Source organism: Pseudopipra pipra, chromosome 4 (genome assembly GCF_036250125.1).
Source record: "Pseudopipra pipra isolate bDixPip1 chromosome 4, bDixPip1.hap1, whole genome shotgun sequence".
Classification (NCBI taxonomy): Eukaryota; Metazoa; Chordata; class Aves; order Passeriformes; family Pipridae; genus Pseudopipra; species Pseudopipra pipra.
Window position 1 is genome coordinate 37,971,819 of NC_087552.1, and position 20,384 is coordinate 37,992,202.

A 20,384-nucleotide genomic window follows, 5' to 3' on the forward strand; every position below is an offset into this window, starting at 1 on the left:
GCAGGCTGACATGAAGCCATCTGTTGCTGTCTGAAGGCAGTTACCTCTCAGGCCTTTAATCACGGAGAAAAAAAATTCTGGATACAAAAATTCAGCCTTACAAAGGTGTTTTGGAAAAAAGCCCAATCAGAAGTCATATAAAAATATAGAGAGAAGTATATTTGATATTAAAACTCCCCATGATTTGATCAGCACATTCAACAACTCAAGAAAAGTAGCACTTATATGTTCTTTATTATGTAAGAGAAGGAGCAACAGGAGTATAAAATACAGAAATTACTGGGGAAAAAAAAGATCTTTTATTGTAGTGCACAAAGTAATGTTTGTATTCTAGGATGAAATAGAAAACTACTGGAAAGCTCTTTTAATCACGTTAAAGATTGTGTGATGATATACCGAGGCCAAAATGTTCCCTAGTAACTGCAGCCAGTGTAGTAAAGTCATACTGGCTATTCATATCCCAGAAGTAAATGTAAGGAAAACTTGCCCTGGTCTTCTGGAGGCAAGTTGTCTATAACTTTAGTGTGTAAAAAAGGAAAAAGGGATGACAAAACTGCAGAGTCTTCAAAGCTGCCTAAGGTGCCCTTTATGGCAGAATGATTCCTAGCCTCAGAGTAAAATAGCTATTACTTAATCAATGTATCACATAAAGTTCTTTACTCTGCAACCTTACAGATCATTGTTTAGTTCATAATTTGTTTTTGAAATATTTTATTCTACAGCATACCCATAACAGTAACTGCCATAACTTAAATGATGTTTTAATATCATGAGATCTCATTCGAACAGTCTGCTTATTCAGTTTTTGCTGATATGTGAAGTAAGAATGCCAGCTGTTCTGGCTGAGTTACTGGGTCCATGGATTACTAAAAGGAAATATACTCATTATTGGGTTTTTTTTTTTCCTATTGAGTTGCATTTAGAGGCTCCAGTCAGGATTATAATCTCATTAAAATAGATGATATAAACATTAAAGATGGCCTTGTATGGTAAATACAACATGCTGTTACTGTTTAGTTTAATGTTGAAGCAAGCCGAGCATTTGTTACAGTTTCAGGAAGAGAGGTTCTGTTTAAATAATGTTCATATTTAACTAATAAAATTAATTCAGTAATCTAAAATGTGCATAAAGACTAACAAAAAGTATATTTTGGATCTTAGATTACACTGAAAACTGTCTAAGATGTACTTCACTGATTGGTACTGACAGCCTAAATAGTATATTGCTTACTGATCAGGGGTGGGGAAATGGAAGTAAAACACATTGGTTTCCATCACAAACCAACACTGAATACAGCAGTACTATTTTATTTATAGCATATATGTTTATTTAATATATTTATTGGTAGCAACCTAAAGAAAATTGAACCAAGTTGAAAAAATGTAGCATATAGTCACATGCTGGAAAAGAAGAATGTTTGCAGATATGTTGCAATTTAGTGAAATACACTGCACTTTAATATATCTTGTATACTGCAGGAAAGATTTCTTTATATCTTTATATCTATCGTATGTGTCAAATAGAATTTTAGTTTGTCATATTTCTAAAAAATATAGGCTCATTTCAGGAAGACAGTCATCACTGTATATGTATATTTGTCATATTTATTTTGAAGTCTTAACCATCATCTCAACTTGATTTTTCTTGGAGTGATAGAAAGAAATGACCATCTTTTTGACTGTTTAAGAGAGAAAACTCACCAGCAAACAGGTAAGAACTCTAAAGATGATTGTAGCATTAGCTCATCTGGAGTGTGATATAGAGAAAAAAAAGGGTACGGACCGTTTTGGCCATGGCATTCTAGTAAACACTTGGAATGAACCTATTCTTGGAAGCAGAAGTCTCCTCATGTAAAGACGACACTAAGAAAACACTGTCAGTGATTTGAAGTAATTCAAACATTTTTAGCTCTGCTTCTAAAAAATAATTTTTAAATCAGTCATGCCAAAATGTCAGAATTCTTTGCATAGGGTAAGTTTCAAAATTTTATCCAAATTTTTCTTCTTATGAAAAATTTCTGTATTACATATGCCATCATCCAAGTTTAAAAATTGCAAACCTTAAATAGCAAATAACTCACTTTGATTATGCTAGTATAAAAAAAAGAAAGATGAGCAGCTCTGTTTCTTTTCAGTTATCGGCTACGAGAAGAGAACCTTCAAGTTGATTAGGCTGGGGTTGGAAAGGTTTCTGAGGATCTAGTAACAAGTCAAGTAAGTGACTATTTTTTTGCAATTTTGCTTTTGTAAGAATCCCTACATTTGAAAGAAAAATACATTGTTTCAGGTTTTTTAATAGTTATCTTATTTTGTGGGTATTTTTTTAAAAAAGTTTAAAAATTAAGACAAAAAATAGACTATATTTTGCTTTTTTTCATTCTGCATTCAGCTGCATATTTTCCTATAACTATTTCTTTAAAAACTCATTAAATTTTGAAATTCTATTGTTGTAAAACATTATGTCATACGGGAACAGCAGTTAGCAATGATCACTTGGAAAAAAAATGCAACTCATTTATATAAATTGATAGCCCAGAGGAACCCAAGAACCATATAATAAATATCCATAACATTACATAAGATAAATGTAGCTTCTGCGGAAATCTCTTTCAAAGCTTAATTAGAAATAGTTATTTCTGATAAAAATGTGTGATTTGAATTAACAAATGTAATAAAATATCCAGACTTGAAGTTAAAAATGCATTTTCCTTTGAGACATGACTTAAATGGGAATGGAACACATACAGGGGAATTTTTTATTATTCTTTAGCTGTACATTAATACAATGTTATAGACAGAAAAGGATCTTCTGTGTAACAATCTTTTCGTATTAATATATGGTCTATGGTTTAGTAGTATATTTACAGAACAGCATGTGACATGTTTGGTCACAGCAGTCTTTCCCAGAAACAACTCATCACTTTTAGCAACAGTCTATGACTACAGTAGCTGGGTATGGACAGTATGGAGGACAGAAAGTATTTTCCATATTCAGAGGGGTTTTTTTACATTATCATGTTCTTTAACAGTCTGTCAACAAAAAGTCCAGCTATTTTTGATATATAACCTAAGAATAATACTAATAATTCAGTTACAGATGATTTATTCATATCCAAAAAAATTAACATCATTTAGTAATGTCAAAAAATTGAAGTTCAGCATAAAAGAGAAAAATCCAAGAATAACGTCTCAACCTTTGTAATTATGACACAAACTCTCAGAAACTATAGTAAATGTTTCAATTGTAGAAAAATTCTATTTTGGGAGCATTGCAGTAACTCTTGCAATAGCTCACTGTAACAAGATTTGGGTCTTTTCCAAAGATTAATTTTATGGAACACACAGAGCAATCAGAGCTCACGCAGTGAATAAATTAGACCCATGTTGCACTTTAATGCAGTGTGATTGCTGATTGACAAGTATTACAATATATAAACATTCATTTCTCAACTATCAGTTAAGATACAACTAGAGAGATCCCTCTGCCCGAATTAAGGTGCAAATAAGACCATATGCCAAAGTCGATAATATGGATTTTATTTAACAATAACTGTGAGGCGGAGACATAGAAAGAAATAGAAGAAAGGAGAGGGAAATATCTATCAAGCAGAAGATAATCACCACACCCATGGATCCAGCAGCATCCTGTTGGTCCTTCTTCACCCTGGGTTTCTTGGTGGTGGGGTTCCCAGAGATATTCTTCTGAGGGATATCACCTTTATACAGTCCAAGTTCCTGGTATCTACATAGGTGTATTCCCATAACTTGAAATGATCTTTGTTTGACTGGTGATATGTGTATGAGCAGTTGCTTCCTTTCATGCAGTTTGCCATAGTGATAATTTTTATCTGGATGCATTAACCATAATGGGCTAACCAGATCTCACCTCTGCCAGGCCTGGAATTAGCACCTTCCTCTTGCAAATTCTTCCCTTCTGTGCTCATCTCAAGTTCCTGCTGTGGTTGCTTGTCTTATGTCAAGTTCCTTCTGTGGCCTTGACAGTGTTCGATACAGGTAACTACGCTCTTTAAGTCCTTACAATACTTTTGTAAGGATTTGATATTTTCTCCTTTCTTGCTTGTGGCTGATCAGTTAATCCTTACCATCTGTCATGATTTCTAAGGAAGCGTATTGTCTGGCAGGTGCACCTGCAACAGGGAGTCTTGGAGACACTTAAATTTGATCTTATCCAGCCAAAGAGTTCCCGTCCCTTCTTTACGAATTTCCCGTGTTTCTGAGCTTTAGGGTAGGAGTGGGTTTTATGGTGAGGTTTGTTTTATTTTGTTTTGTTTGGGGTTTGTTTTGGATGGTTAGTTGTTGGTTGGGATTTTTTGAGGGAATAATAGGTGCAGAACGGAAATGGGAATCAGAATAGTAAATGCTCATATGATATTCCACCTAAGTTTCTAGTTTATTTATTAAAACACCTTGTTCTTTTAGGATGCCTATCAGAAATGTTGATGAAATTTACTGTCCCTAAATCTGAGCCCCAAGGTAGTAATTTTCCACCTTGCTCATCTGATTTAAGCTCCAACTAATGTATAGCCTGGCTGTATTACAAAAAATTGTGTCAATTAACTATGCTATATTTCAACAGGCAAACACAAAACCCACTAGTAGCATCAGCTGCTCGCTGATGTGGTGATGTTATCCTGTGTCCTATTATGGCTGCTTGAATGTTCAGAAGAAAGTAGACTTGGAAGGCTTCCAAAACTGTGTCTTTTATTGCAGACAGGTAAAGGGACAGGAAATCAAAGCACTGCTGCTATTTTTGGCTGTAGGCCAAGCAACTTGGAAAAGTTCAGCCAAAAATTTGAATTGCTCCCTCCATCATTTTTAGTGTAATGAGACTAATAATAAAAATTCTTTTAAAGTGATCAAAATTTTGTGCCCTAGTAGGCTCTAAGTGCCGTGGATACATTTTATTTATTAAGAGTTAAAATATCAGATTCAGATACTTCTGGCAATGTCTTTGATGTTGCTGTAATTTCAGCGGCACCTGACAGCTGTAATAGAGATCAGTGAGTTATTGCAAATAAGTTGCTTATCATGTAGCTTTGCACTGGAAGAATATTTAGTGAAATTAGTGTCAGTGTAAGTGACAGTGAAACCATTTGGCAAATCTAGCAGGGAATTTAAAAACTAATAAAGAAATAATATATGCATTTCACCATCCTTGTCCCTGTAATGTATAAACCTGAAGACCCTCATATCAGGTAAGACTAAATCTCCCATCTATTCTAAAATAAATTTTAATAATTAATCAGTTATGAAAGTATTGACATTTCCTTCAAATATCTGATAGCAAGCTGGTTGGAGTTACCATTTTCAGATAAACCTTAGACATATGTATCTTTGACCAGTATATCTTTCCTGTTGTGTGTGAGTGGCTTGACAGCCATGAAATACAAAGGCACATTTTCTTCCATGTTTGTTAAAGACTGTCTATCCTTGTTTTCTTTGGATATCAAAGTAGCATTTGGACTAAGTGGAGAAAAATGCTGCTTGTCTTTGGTGCAGCAGGGAAGATCCTGATCAAGGAAAGGTAGACTAGAAATTGTCGAAGGTTATGTACCATGTATGAAAGGTGAAAACTGGGAGTGAGGGGAGGCAGGAACAAGAGGGCTGAGGCATTAAAATCACACCACACAAGGGGAGGAATGCTCCATACCAGGCAGAGCTCACCAAAAGACTTCTACTGTCTTTGCCTTCATCTTCCATTGTAAGTCTGTATCTAACATGTTGTCTTCTCAGTGCACCAGCATGTTGAGGAATGAACTGTCTTAATAGGCTTCCAAATTCTTCCACTCTGCTCATGACAAGAACTGGTAATTGCCTGTCCACTGGATTATATCAGCCACTATGGATTACTCAGGCAAGGCAAAGAAATTCCCTTCTACCTGTGCTTTTGAATGTATCTATCCACTTCTCTGTTCAAGTTTTACATCACATAAGGACAGGAATTCAAGGTCTAAATTACAATAAGATTAAGCACGCAGTTTTGGGGAAGGTGTGTATTTTTTTTTTTGTGCATTTCAATTTTTTAATGTATTATGGAATGACCTAATTAAATAAGGTTTGATTATATTTATGTCAGGCATTCACTGTCAGATTTCTTGCTTTTCAGAATACCTTCAATGTTAATAAAAAGGATTCTAATGGAAGTTTGCTAAGATTTAAATTTCATGTGTTTGCTTCTGCATTTTAAACCTAAATGGTACAAGCAGTTTACTTTTAGTATTCATATTCATCCTGGGTTTATTTACAATCTGCTGAGGAACAGAAAGAACCCTCAGTCTGAGTTGTCTTATCTTAAATAGTGGACAATGGAGCCAACATGTAAAACCATATATTAGCATGTCAGTCAGAGTGTTATTGTACTCTCCCAAAATAATAGGTCTACTTTAAACAAGACTGTGATTTACAATTCAGAATCATAAAAACTCTCTTTCTAAGCCAGTAAAGAAGACATCTGGGAAGAGCAGATCTAAGCCTGTTCAGACCTCAGAAATTTTACCTTTTATAAATTCAAATTATCTACTTTCTGCATTGAAATAGTTCTTTCTGCTGACAAAAGGAGATGATCACTGGTGTACCACAGTCTGACTTAACCACAGGCTTCACTGGAAGTGTGTAGGAGAGGTTTTTTAAATGTGGCATTAAGAGTAACTGGTTGTTATCTTGTATTTGGTGTAAGCAAGAAAATAAATTTAAGTAAATGTAAGTGATAGTTCTTAGATGGCAGCTCCCATTATATTTATGTCTAATATTAATAATTATACTTCTGAGAAAATTAAGGAACTGTAAAGACTACTGATTTCAGAATTTAGTTGAAGCTTTAAGAACTCGGGGTTTGTCACATACAGAGTAAACAAAGGCAACTTGAAGGATCTCCACACACTGGAACTCACTGTGGTTGAAACTGAAGCTGCGGAAGCCGGGATAGAAACATGGATCACAACTGTCTAGAGTTCATGAAGTCATCAGATGCCGGCATGAAGTTTGCTGATGTTATTTTAAATTCCTGCTTTGTGCTGAGTGTAAGATCTGGAAGAATAATGCAAAGAAGGAGGATTCTGATTCTGGCATATTTGAGAGTAAAACTTCCATTGTCTTTTGTTGAGCCAGGAAAACACCCAGCAAGTATTTTTGCATGCTGTTGCAAACATAGGAACTACATATTCTGAGTGCTGGCTCTGTGTATTTGAACCTCTTGTCTTTCTTTCCTACCTGACCACATCACAGAATTCCTGCTCATCCTATTCCAGAATTCCTGCTCATCCTGTTCATACCACCCTTGTCATACCATCTAAAGAAAAAAAAAAAAAAAGAAGAAGAAAGCAAAATATACAGAAATTTTGGTAACATACTATCAGATCAACTTCTGAATCATTGTGGAAATATTTTGTAAAAGATTAAACACACAGAATCTGTCAGTTCAAAATGCTGTCTTGTTCTATTAGCTTTGTAGGGGATTTACGTACTGAATGCAAGTGTGTAAGAAAAATTCAAACATGATCTTCAGCATCACTTTTGTGCAGGAGGCAAAGAACTGCCTCTCAGATATTGCTAGTTCTGCATACACTAAAATCTCCAACTGGCTTCAAGTAAGGGCCAGATTTTTCTTGGGAAAGAGGCATTTCCAGTAGTGACGAAAGATGTAATGGATTTTTAATGTGAGCAAATTGACACTTAGCATATAAAACTGTTTTTTCCTTAGTATCATTTACCTAAGTTCAAAGTGTGTTATTCATTTAGTATTTTATAAATTGTTTTTTTGGAGTTGTGCCAGAAATTAGAACAAAAATTGAAATTACCGTAATATTTTTTTTAATATGAAGTGCACATATAAATAGAAGAAACCAAATCAAGACATAACTCAGACTCATTGTAGATAGCAGCTTAACAGTGATGTGTGCTGATATGAAGAAAATTAAGTACAGGAGTAATTATAGAGAAAAATAAAGTGAACACGTGCAATAAACTAATTAGATGTGAACTTGTTCATAGAAAAAAAGAATGTTTAAGCTGTCCAGAGACAGATTTAAGATCTACTGATAATTACCAATTCCTGCTAATAGTAGTAAAGGGCATTAAAAGTTCCTGCAAAATATTTCATCAAATGATAGGACATGAGATACAGAAAACTGCATGTGCTTTTCATTCATTTTAGTACCATGTGCTTCAGCAGTTATTAAATATAAAGGCTATATAAAGCTATATCTTCTGGATGGCAGTGGCCTCGCAATAGCTCTGCTCTATGCTAGTTCTCCTGTAACAGACTGGATTTGGTACTGAAATGCTTCCAGGTTATTTTGGAGCATTTATGCTTCTTGCATCAAATGGAATTTAGCTTTTTACATGATCAAATATCATCAGGACAATAAATTAATATAACAAATATTCACCTGTTCTGTTCTAAGTGTCCATCCTTGGAGGTCTTTGATGTTTAACTTACGGGAAATCTAACTTCAAATGAAGAAGAAATGTAGTAGTACACATCCAGTATGACAGCTTGTTGCCAGGCTAATGGGGAAAATACAGTAAGGTCAGTGAAATGTTTCAAAGTTTTCAAACGGCATGTAGCTGTAGACTTCCTTGTTAGATCAGGATTTCCTTTAGCAAATTGTTGTAATTTGCCACAATCCAAAGATGCTCATCACTTCAATACTGTGTGCAAAGCATTCATCAATGCAATCCCAAACTCCAGACTATGATTCAACCCTGAAGTCTCCTCAATAGTCAGTATGTGCTGTCATGGTGAAATGAACATTGATGAAAATAGTGGTTCAAGAACAAAACAGTTCTTTATTAGTCAAAATTTCCATTCCAGAGACTTCTTGACACAGTTTCCAAAGCACTGATCTAACTCCAGCCCAACAGTCACAAAAAGGATGGAGTAGTTTGTGGCAGGTATGCACTGACTGCTCTAAGCTGGATCTTTAAGAGGTATCAAAGCATTAAACAGGGCATGGACAAGAGTCCAAGGGTCATGGCCTTACTTCTGATGTCTTGTTTGAGCAGGAGGGAGGTAAAGGCTATTTCAAAAAGTACATGGAGCCAGTTGTCTGTATAAAGAGAGATGAGAAATGAGAAATGGTTTCTAAGCACAAAACAGTTGTCTCTGAGCTTCTTTGCTTAAAAGAAGGATTGATTTATCTTATTTTTTTCACCCATCTGTGTACTTTATATACACATATATATGTTTCAGGAACAGACGAGAACCTCACGAAATCAGATGATCATTGTTTTTTCTTCCTTGTTATGTTTTATCTATAAGAGCTTCTTTCTTTATTTCTTGTTGTGCTTTTCTTTCTTGTTAAAGGGTATTTCCATTTGCATTTAACTTCAGGCCAAAGCCAAGACCCACTGATTAGAAGAAGTGTTTTTGTGGGTTTCAGAGAAACCATTTTTTTAAAATCCCTGAGACAGCACCACTTACAGAGAGTGTTCTGGATCCTTTATGATGTTATATGGTGGTGAATTTCATAATTTACTACTGCATAGGGTGCTAATAAATGCCTCTATAATAGGTGAATACTTTTATTCCTAAAATGTCGATTACTGTAAGTGATTCAGAAATCCTAATGAATAGTTACGTATAAGGAAGTAATTTTGAAAATGAGCTTTTGGAGTGCATGAAAACACAAAGCAATGCAGCTTGCTTAGATGTTGATGAGATCAAAGAAGTCCAACAGAAAATGGAGCTCTTGGACTTAACAGGAATAATTTTGTTAAGTGTGAGCAGATATGACTCTCAAAAAGAGTAAGCATCCAAATAAAAGGCATTTAATCTTACAATAAAACAGTGCTTGAAGCATTTGCAAACATTCATCAAATCCTATCAGTGCGAGCAAGGAATATTTTAGGCTAGATTGTCACTATCCTTTCTGGCAGAATTCAAGTTATGAATACAAAAGGACTCTACCTAGTTAGCTAATAGTAACAGGTTAGAGGATGCCTTTGCACCCACCTCCAACTTAAAAAGAACATGGATGATGAAGGGGTCACAGTCTGCTTCTGGATATGATGCTTCTTGTGGCAATGGTAAATTTATAAGTTTGGCTAATATAAATTGGTTGATATACCACAGCTCAGATCTGCATTCTTGTGCATTCTTCCCTGGCTTCATTTCTTTTGGAGTATTTCTTGTCTGAGCCCAGTCATATATTTTTCCTCCCAGGCTTTTAGTAAACCTCCTACTTCACTTGTCCTCTAAGTAAAAGCTTTCTTCAATATTTCAGGAGTCCTACAGTGTTTCTACTGTCCTGTTACACTTCAGGTGCTGGGGAGGTTGGCCTTTATTTTTTGGAATTTTTTTTTCAGTAAAAATGTAAGCCTTTCTTTTCTGCATGAGTTTTTGAAATTTTCCCCAGAGTGTCTGAGAAAAATCTTCCAAACAGCTTCAGGCTTCTTACTCTTTCTTTTCAACTCTGTACACAACACATATAAAAGTTTCTTTCTCCACCTTTTTTTTCCCTCTGTGGAAATAAAGCCTTCAAAAACACTGCCTTTCTCTTTGCTTACCATCTAGTTGTCTTAAACACTCTTTTATTTGAAACATTCGGGTATAGCTGAGTGAAATGCCTTTATTTTTTTTCATTTTCTTTCAAGTAAGACTGGATTGTGTCATGATGTCTTGCATTAAATTTTGAACAATGAAGGATGATCTACCTACACACTGTACACTGTGTGCTAAGGTAGATGCCTTGGGATTTGATGTACCTGATGTGCAAACCCTTCTGAGATCCTCTTGCATATGTCACATATCTTCTTCTGTCCCCATTTCAGACAGCATCCTAGGAAACTACACATAGTATGAACATCAGCAATGTCACAGCACTGTGTTTAGCCTGTGAGTCCTGTGTCAGTAAAAGTGATCTTTTAATTGCTGATTTGAATTCAGAAATTACACAGAAAAGCATTATACCAGTTGTATTAGACTGTGAAATGACGAGAGAAGCATTTGAACTGCCAGCTACTGAAATACAAATGATTCACTCTTATGCCTGTAGTTTTACTGAAAAGGGCATGCTATCAATTTAACAACAACACTTCCATGCTGACTGCTGTGTACATAAACTCTCGCTTAAAATACCACCAGTGAGAATCAGCATACAGACACAGATAGTTAGTTATCTCATACTACCTTTCTTGGAAGAGTGGATTTTGACAAATGGGTACACCTACCTCTGTGGTAAACTGCCACTTTTTGTGAAAGGTGATCTGTTCCGTAAAGTTTAAGTAGTTGTTATTGGTCATTTTACTTTCTCGAGGATGCTATTTAGCAGGCTGGCACGTAGGTGGTCAGACAGATTTAACTAGCATTACTTGAAAACCAAGCAATGGTTGGTGATCAGTTGCCAAAGGTTAAAGTGGTATATTTTCATCTATGGGAAGTCGGAGGAATCAGTTTGGATAAACTGGGCCTTCTGCTTTTCTTCCATTACTTTGAATCAGGAAAGCAATGGCTATAACACAAAGTCTCAGAAAATGCTGCTGGTGGTCAGACAACCATTTTCTCCAGAAAATGTAATGAGTGACATGTGTGGTCTCACAGAAGCATCTGCAGTAGAATCCAAGTCAGTGCAGCTCCTGACAAAAAGGAACTCCAGAGCTTGACCAGTTCAGTGTCTGCCTAGGAACATGAAAGATATTTTTGGTGCTTTAGCCTTTAGTCCTAGATAACCTGGCTTTGTGCTCTGTGAACTCCTGATGGGTAGCACAGACCTTAAACTTCCTTCTGTGATTCTTCCAAACCTATGTTTGGTTTTGTTGCAGACTTCAATGTCACATATCACTTCAGAGCATTTTAAGGCATCCAAATTGGTGGCACCTAGGCAGTCACAATTCCACCTCACTCAGAATTTTACTGTGAGCCTCCGTTATTGGTAATGATTCATATAAGTTCCATATTCTGAAAACAGTGAAAAAAGTCATGGTTTCAGTACTGAAGAAGAAGGATAAAGTTTACAGGTAGAGAGAGAGCACTGGAAATCCTAGGGTTTTCATGTAATTATTCAGCATATTTTAGATCCTAAATTAATAGTTGATAATCACATTCATAGTAACATTTTTTACATAGTGTGATATTTATAAATACTAAACAAGTAAAGAATTTAATAAGATATTAGATTTTTTTGAGAAAGAAAAATAACTTTCAGTGCAGACACTTCTGATAACATAGTGAAAAATAAATAAATCACATTATCAGTGGAAGAAGGAAACAATCCCAAAGAAACATTTAATCTTTCCCTTTGTATACCCAAGGAAAGAACCCATACTTCTTTAATCTGGGGGTGTATTGGTTTCAGTTTGCTCCAGTGATGGATAAGGATGCAATTATTTTTGACAAATATGAATTTCTTGTAGGTATTTTATATAAAAACACAGAGAAGTGACAAGAAACCTAATAGGTATTTCGACCACAGCGGAAGTTTAATCTAGCTTTGAACCACATTTAGTTCTGTAGGAGTGTACTGCACTCATCCCTGAATGAGATTGAGTTATTTTGTGCGTAGATTATGATATCACCAAAATAACCATGACAAATGCTCCAATTTGAACAGGAATCCTGTCTGAATGTTAACGATCCCCTTCCAGGCATTTTCTCTGAATTTCTAATTTCCTAACAATCTTCATTATAAAAAAATATATGAGACATCAGCAAGTCCATATTTTAACAAAGAACAGGAAAAGCATCCAATTAAATTTCTCTGGGACAAAGGCTTTTTCCCTATAAACACACAGGCACATGCATATATGCATCCACACACACCCTTTTTCCGTTACAAAATTTTTAATTGTTTTGGGGCTCTCTCCAGTAAAAACTCTTCATGGGGGATCTGAAGACACAACATTGTGTTTTGTCAGGTGCTCATAAAAGTGTTTCCTATGCCATCTCTGTAGGATCAAGCAAATCTAGTTTGAAAACCTTGAGTTTAGTGTAAGAAAGTCAAACATGAAGATATTTTTCAACAGCAAAAATTGTCTCACAGGAAATGCAGGTGAAAAATTAAGAGTTTTTCATCAGGTCTCAAATGTATATAGCCCTGTCTTGCAGCTCAAGAATGGTGATCACCCATAAAGCTTTCCAGAGAAATGAGGAGGTAACATACATATAAACCTGATTAGGTTTATTTGTGAGTCATTATATATGACATTAAATTATTTGTTAGTTTCAAATTTGACATCATAAGGAATTGCTAAGACTTCTGATTAGCAATTGTGGCCTTAAAATGTCCTTGATCTGAGCACACTTGTTGTATTTTTAGTATGTGTACCTACCTTGCTGAGGTTCTCTATTCGTCATTTTGGTTTTTACACCTTTGTATTTTATGAAACTATCCATTGGCTTGAGTCTGAAATACAGCTCTTATTTTGATCCACTGTTTCTTGTTCATTGTAATTTTAAACATTGTTTGGTTTTTTCCTTGTGTATAATAGTTTGTTCATATATAGTAGCTGTCTGTAACAAGGAGGTTCTACTGAAGTTGGAAAATTTTAATGAAAATTTGAACTGTGAAACACTGTCTGATGGTTTGGAGTGTGAGCTGGACTGTCTTCCTTATGGTAACATGAGTTATAAACCCCAATTTTTTTTTTAACATACATTAAAGACTTCTCGAGATTTGTCTTAAGATTAGTTTCATAAACCTGGTTATCTTGTGTAAAATTCAGCTCAGTCACATAAGCCTCTATTTTCTTTGGCTACGTTCATGTGACACACAAAATTATGCTTTTATATATTCACTATGTAATTTGTATTTTCATTTCTAAAGGTATTTTGATTAACTATTTGGTGGAAGATGATCCTAAGACTGTAGTATATATTTAGTAATAAAGGTAAACTTATTTATTAAGTAAAATAAGTTTTTTATGATTGGAAGTGATCAGTGTACTTCATGTAATCTGGTAGTAAATGACTCTGAACCCACAGGGCTACTTAAGTTCAAAACCAATTTGGTAATCTTCCAACTGGAAATTACAAAAAATTAAGGTCATTTCTCTGAGGAATGACATAAATACTAAGTAATGGAGCTTCTTTCTTTATGTTGAATCACAAAAGTAAAATTAGAGCCTGCTTAATTACATCTATTGTTGAATATTTTGATCAGACATTTAAATACCTGCAGTGGGGCTCACAATCACATCTCTCCTTGCTAAACTGGAAACATTAAACCCCCAAACAATCAGGGCAGGCATATCTGTTCTGCACAAAAGGAAGCAGGAGAAAACAAGTTAACTAGTAAAGCTACAAAAGAAAAAAAAAAAAAAGGCACCAGGCCCTACAGATTGTGAATTTTTATATTCCACATTAAAATATATGTTGTTGTCTATTTTTTACACCATGCCATTTAAGTCTGTGTTTTATTTTTTTGAAAAGGTATAAGGGCCTAGAATATAAAGGTAAGTAGGTATTTTCCGTTCTCATTTCTCCACATCTCCATGTAATTTTGTAAGATATACCATATCTTCAAAGGGGAGGCTGATCATTTTACAGTGCTGTGTGGACCACACAGCTGGATTGTCTTTAGCCTCCTCTGAATTCCAAAAATGATATTATGTAAACACTCTCATCTTCCAGTTTGACTGCATGGAAAAAATCCTCTTGGTACTTCGAATTTGCTTCTTGGCATTTTTTATCAATGTCATATTTAATAAAACAGCAAAGTTATTCAGCAACGCCAAAACAGATTTTTGGAAATAAATGTTTAAGCGTCTGAAGTCCTTGATATATTTTGCATGTGTCAGTAATGGTAACATGATTTTGACTTTTGAGACTCACACAGGTTTTCCAATACTAGTACTGCACTAAGAAAGATGATTGAGCTTGAGTCCTTTCTAAAAGAACTGACATGAGACTTTTGGGGGAATTCTTTGCTTTCAGTTTACTCATTAGCTTAGTTTTTCACTCCAAAATCCCTTTCTTATTTAAGACAATAAGAATAGAAAATGCTTTCTCTTGGGGCTTAGAGAGGTAAAAAGGAAAGACAGTACTGTGCTGACCAGATGGGATTGTACAGATGGAGCAGGATTTCATTCAGGCTGTTCGGTCTTGAGAGCAACAGACACCAAATCTGCAAATACCTGTGAATTTCATGTTTTTCATGTTTAAATTTTTTGGCCTATTTGGGTAAACTGAGAGGCAATAAGTTGACTCAAGAAATGCAAAGAAGAACTACATTCAGATGGATTAGCTGGAAAAGCCTGTGCAAACTGTAGTTCATGTTGACAAGCGAACTATGGAGTCTGTGTTTTATTGAATTTTGTTCAGTTAAATAATGTAAAAAAATGACAGAAGGAAATGTATTAAACTTATACATATGGATGCTACAGTCATGCATGAACATTTTGGACATAAAAAGCTACTTAATCATCTTTCTCAGATAATAATGTTTGATGTTGTTCTCAGAAGTACTTTAAATATAAGCAGATAGTATTAATAAAGCAAGAGAATTGAATTGTAAAAGGACTTTTAGTTAAGTTCATGAATATTCATCCAGGTAACTTGTGCCTCTGGACTAGATATCCATGATTTTCAATGTCTGCATAGCATGACCATAGTCCTGGGTAGTCAATTAAAAACTTATTATTCATAACAACAGATTAATAAGCCAAGTCTATATTGTTATAAGAAACATTCAATTTCACGTAGACAAAACTGGAAGTTTCTGAACAGTAATTATGCTTTTGCAATGTGTTATAATTTGACAAATAAGATTGAAAATGCTTTCATTTTTATATTCTGTAGAACCAGAACAGTGGTGAGTGAGATATGCTATAAGTACATGAAATCAATTTCCCTTGCTTATTTCACATGGCATTTTATGTTTCATTGTATATTTATAATTAGACTTTGGGAGTATATAAATGATACAATGAGTGACAAAATGTTCAATTTTAAAAACACATTATTATAGCAATATTTAAGAACTGAGTTAAAAATTTTTAAAAGCTTACTTTGCTCTGTACGATAGAAAAACAAAAATGAGAAAATATTTATTTCAACTTTGCTTAGCAGTTAAAATTTTAAAAAATATTTATACTCCTACTATATGTCATTATCAGTGGTTGAAACATGGTGTTTTCAGAAAATAGAGGAAAAGATACTAAATCCATTCATTGTGCAAGGATTACAATGGACTCGAAGTTTACTTAATTCTTGCTTAAGGGTTTGCAAAGTCACTCTGTATTTTATCTCAGTGGTGAGGTACTTGCTTTATTGAAAGAAAAAAGGTTTGCCATTGGCTTCAGCAGAAACCAGAATATTTCCCCATGAAGTGCAAGGTAATGTAGATATTTCATTTATTTTCTCAATAGGGCGCTTATTAAAAGGTATTAGAAAACTTTCTCCTAATCTGTACTCAAATGAATTTCAACCCATCAGTATTAAACATCATAATGACATTCTGGGTTCCAGGAACTGCATTCTGCTTTTAGAAGGGAATATGTTCAAGCAAAAGGAATTTAAAAATGCTGTGACTGTGTTTTGGAATCCATTTCAAACACAGATGGACTTGCTTCTCTTTTCAGATTCAGCTCAACTTCTCTTACCTGGCTGAGTGGTCCCACCTATCTGGATATTTTCACAGGAATTCACGAGTCCCTGTCTTGTCTCATATGGTTTTTATGTCAGTGGTGCTGCTTAATGTGATTCTCAGTACTCATCAGCTGGCACTTGAGTAGAAATGCTAAGAAACACTAACCTACATGTCAAAACAGATTTGATTTAAGGAGCATGTAAGTTAGTAATACTTTTTAACTGAAAACTGTGTGCTCTTAAGGCATACTGTTTAAAAATTGAAAAGGTTATGTTTTGTTTTTCTCCATACAAAGCACACAACAGTCTCCTATAACAGGCTAATTTGAAAGCTTAGCTGAATATGACTAGATTGTAGCTTTCTTAATGATGAACTGTGCTTTGCTGTGAGACTAGTCCTTTCCCTAGCCAGAAACAGAGACTAAGGCATGCTGGAACTGAAGGAAATGCTTTATAACATGGTCGGTAGTCATGGTTAAGTATATTTCACTGTGATTTCAGTGAGGATTGGAAGGGCCTCTGTACTGATTATATGGATTTTGCGGGAATGCTAAAGTATAAACAAAATATTAAAAATAGTATTTGCTTATTACATATTGGTGGGCTGAAATCTGTCTAAATTGTTGGTTTAGTTTCAAAGTTACAGATAGTGAAGATAATTTCAAAATTCTGCCAATAAACTAAAAGAAAAGTCAGAATATTTGTTGCACTTTTCCCCTCCTTTCAGTATTTCATTATTAAGTTCTCCTGTCAGAAGCAGCTTTTCAATTAAGTTTCTCTGAATACTCTTCCTTTAGGACACACCTTTTAGTCTTGAAAGGCAGATTAAAAAAAAAACAAAAAAAAAACCCAAAAAACTAGAAGATCTTGGAACTATCTTAATACCCCTGCTCACTCTGCATATCATAAAGCATAAAACTGACACTTCACTTTAATCATTTGTTAGTGTTTCTATTACAACAGCATCTGTAGAGAGTGTCTGATCAATGGTTCCTCAGTGCTAGACACTTTAGCCCATACTTCTATACAATCCTCCCTCCAAGCACTTGTCTTAAGGTTCTAGTCTTTCAATGGATCCTAGTAACCAAATGGAGTACAGAAAAGCCTAAAGAAAAGCCCATAATATCCAAACTCATGGACCTTTGCAGAATCATAAAAGCAACAAGCAGTGCTCTTAGCAATAGGGAAGAAAAATTTCGAGCTCCTTTTGTTAGTTCATAACAAGGACCCATTCAGCAGTGCCTGGTGTGCCAACTAGCAGACTAGGTCAGAGTACTTTAGGCAATTTCATTATAAACCCTGCTGTTGAGAAATTTATAAGGCTGCTATAAAACTCCACTCAAAGCTGATCAGTGCCAAAGAACATTCCTTTTCCACTTAAAAATAACATGTGGCTGGTGTTTATAAATGATAGGTTTGCAAAAGCAGAGAGAGAGAGAAATTTGCAAAGGCATAAATTGGGGTTGGACACCCATTCTCTGTTTCTTGGAACAGCAGTCAATAAATTCAAAACAAGGTGAAGCAAAGAACTTTTACACAATTCCCATGTAGCAAAGCATAAATTTTGATTAATAGGAGGAAGTAACAATGGAAATTTGCCTGCATAAATTTTTTCCTTCCTCAACAGTCAATTTTTTCCAACTCTGTCTTTTAAAATTATAATTAGATTTTGGGTTATGTTCTTTTGGTGATTGAAACTTTAAAAGGACAAGTTGCAAGAGTTTCAAAATGATCTTCTATAACTTCTCCTTCATATAATTTTATACCTGCCCATATTGTCATTTTAACAACTTCCTGCTGTGATAAATTGTAATGACTATCTGCCCATGATCACCTGTCAGCTATAAAATATTGCAAAATACATTTTGAAATTGGACAAATTAATCTTTACGTGATAGACTTTTTCACTGTCTTATTTCTTATATACCTCTGTAATATTTCTTCTTCTAAATTTGGCTGGCTTCTAATTAATAAAATTAAATAAGAAGAGTTAGACAAAGGAAATTAAATTTCAAGTTGCCAAAGGACAAAAAGTTTGAGTAATATATACAATATATGAAAAATCAGAGTTCTTACTGCACCCCTGTTCTACAAGGATTTAAAAATAATGCAGGTTATAACACCTGTTTCTTTCTTTTTTGGTATGAATAGTGAGCATGCACAGTATTATTAACACTGTGTATTTGCTGGCTGTGTTTTCACCTTTCCATCAACACTAATTTCTAGAAAGTTGCAGTTGGCCCTCATTGCCTTGCATATAACACTTTCCCTTATAAGCAGTCCACCTCCTCTCCAAGAACAAGTTTGTCTTATGGTCTTGCAGCACGTTCTTAACCCAGCCACATGAAAAGAAACGGTAGCTTCAGACGTGAACAAAAGGAACAGGTGATGTTTAGGAAAAGGCATTTCTGACTATTACCCTAAAATGAAAAATTGAATAATACCTCTCCTAACAAATCTGCTAGTTTTAACCTCCTTTCTTTTCTCTGGTGTTTCAACTCATGTAATGGAAGATCAAGAGAATGCCATTGGTGGAAGACAATCTAGTAAAAATGAATGAATGCAGACATATCACTAGTAAAGTGATCTAAGTCCTTGGAATACAACTAGAGGATGGGATACTTTGGCAAATTGCCTCCAGCCTTCTAAGGCTTTAGGTTTCATGGGAACAGACTGACTTGCATCTACCTTCTCCCTCAAAAATCCTCAGACACTGAAAGGGAAAATTCCACAGTTGCCTCTTTGGAGAAGATACAAATTATGTCTAGATAAGCAAAATCTCTTAAAATGTCTTCTAATCACAGCAAACTGTTATCCAGATCAAACTGGGAATTAAAACCAGCTTTGTACCTTCTATGGCATCTGATAGCATTTAGGACAGAACTCCTAACTAATTTTAGAACGGAACAAAAGACCTGTTAGAAATGTGAGGTGAGTCTTACCTAATCTAATATTGTGTTTCCAGGTACCTATTGCTACACCCACATAAGGAATAAAGGAGGAATAACATTTCGGGATTTTCCTATACTTGTCATTCATCATTTCATATAAACCTTTACATACACTAAAAAATGTTGGGTATGTTTTGTGTAGAGATAAATTGTTGTGATGTAGAAAATCTGCTTTTCATAGAAGCAAATGGAGGCAGGAATTTTTTCTCCCATGTATGATATGGCACTGAAATATGAGGTATATGATTTTGCAGGAGAATAACAGTTTTAACTATATTACATGTTTAAAATCCCAACTGAACATAATATAACTTTACTAGCTCATTTCTCCTGAGGCATCAACACCATTTATCACTACTACTTCCATCTGGCATGTCTGAACTATGATGATCAGCATTTTATGGGGAAATGAAAGCATTCAATATGGTCTCTCTTCTCTAATGCTCTCGGGTCAGATACCATACTGCTGGAGGCAGTGAAGATGCATTTTTATCACACACTTGAGAGACATCCATTTGACATATTTGATAGGTTAAGACCAGCCAAGCTTTTCCTTATTTGCACTGACCTGGCATGGGGTCATTTGCTATAATAACGATCTAAGATTAATTTAAGTTTTTTTATACTGCAGTGTTAAAAGTTTGGCACACTGCAGGCAAATATTTGGAGGCTGAACCCCAAATTTCTAGTACATTTTTTGTAGATCTTAGAAAGGCAATGGAATCTCTTGCCCAACTGTTTTCTCCCCAAAGAAAGGCTGCATATGGTTTAACTTAGCTGAGGTCTTGTGAAGAGGTGTTAGTTGCTCTCATTTTCTCACAGCAGATTCATGGAATGTGGGCTGATAACTTAGTTAAGTGCATCTTGTAGTTTAGGTTTAAAACTTCAAT

At 34.9% G+C, this 20,384-nt stretch overlaps 1 protein-coding gene across 8 annotated transcripts in view; it reads left to right on the forward strand.

The window, feature by feature from the left end:
• The window catches only part of GALNTL6 (polypeptide N-acetylgalactosaminyltransferase like 6), a 573,576-nt gene that overhangs the window by 21,928 nt on the left and 531,264 nt on the right, over window positions 1–20,384 (forward strand). For 4 of the 8 annotated variants that reach the window (XM_064652482.1, XM_064652480.1, XM_064652481.1 and 1 more), the window contains exon 2: window positions 2,136–2,214. The exons of the other annotated variants lie outside the window; for them this stretch is intronic. The gene's annotated coding sequence lies outside the window, so the exon portion shown is untranslated. The remainder of the gene's footprint in view (window positions 1–2,135; window positions 2,215–20,384) is intronic. 8 annotated transcript variants of the gene reach the window in all.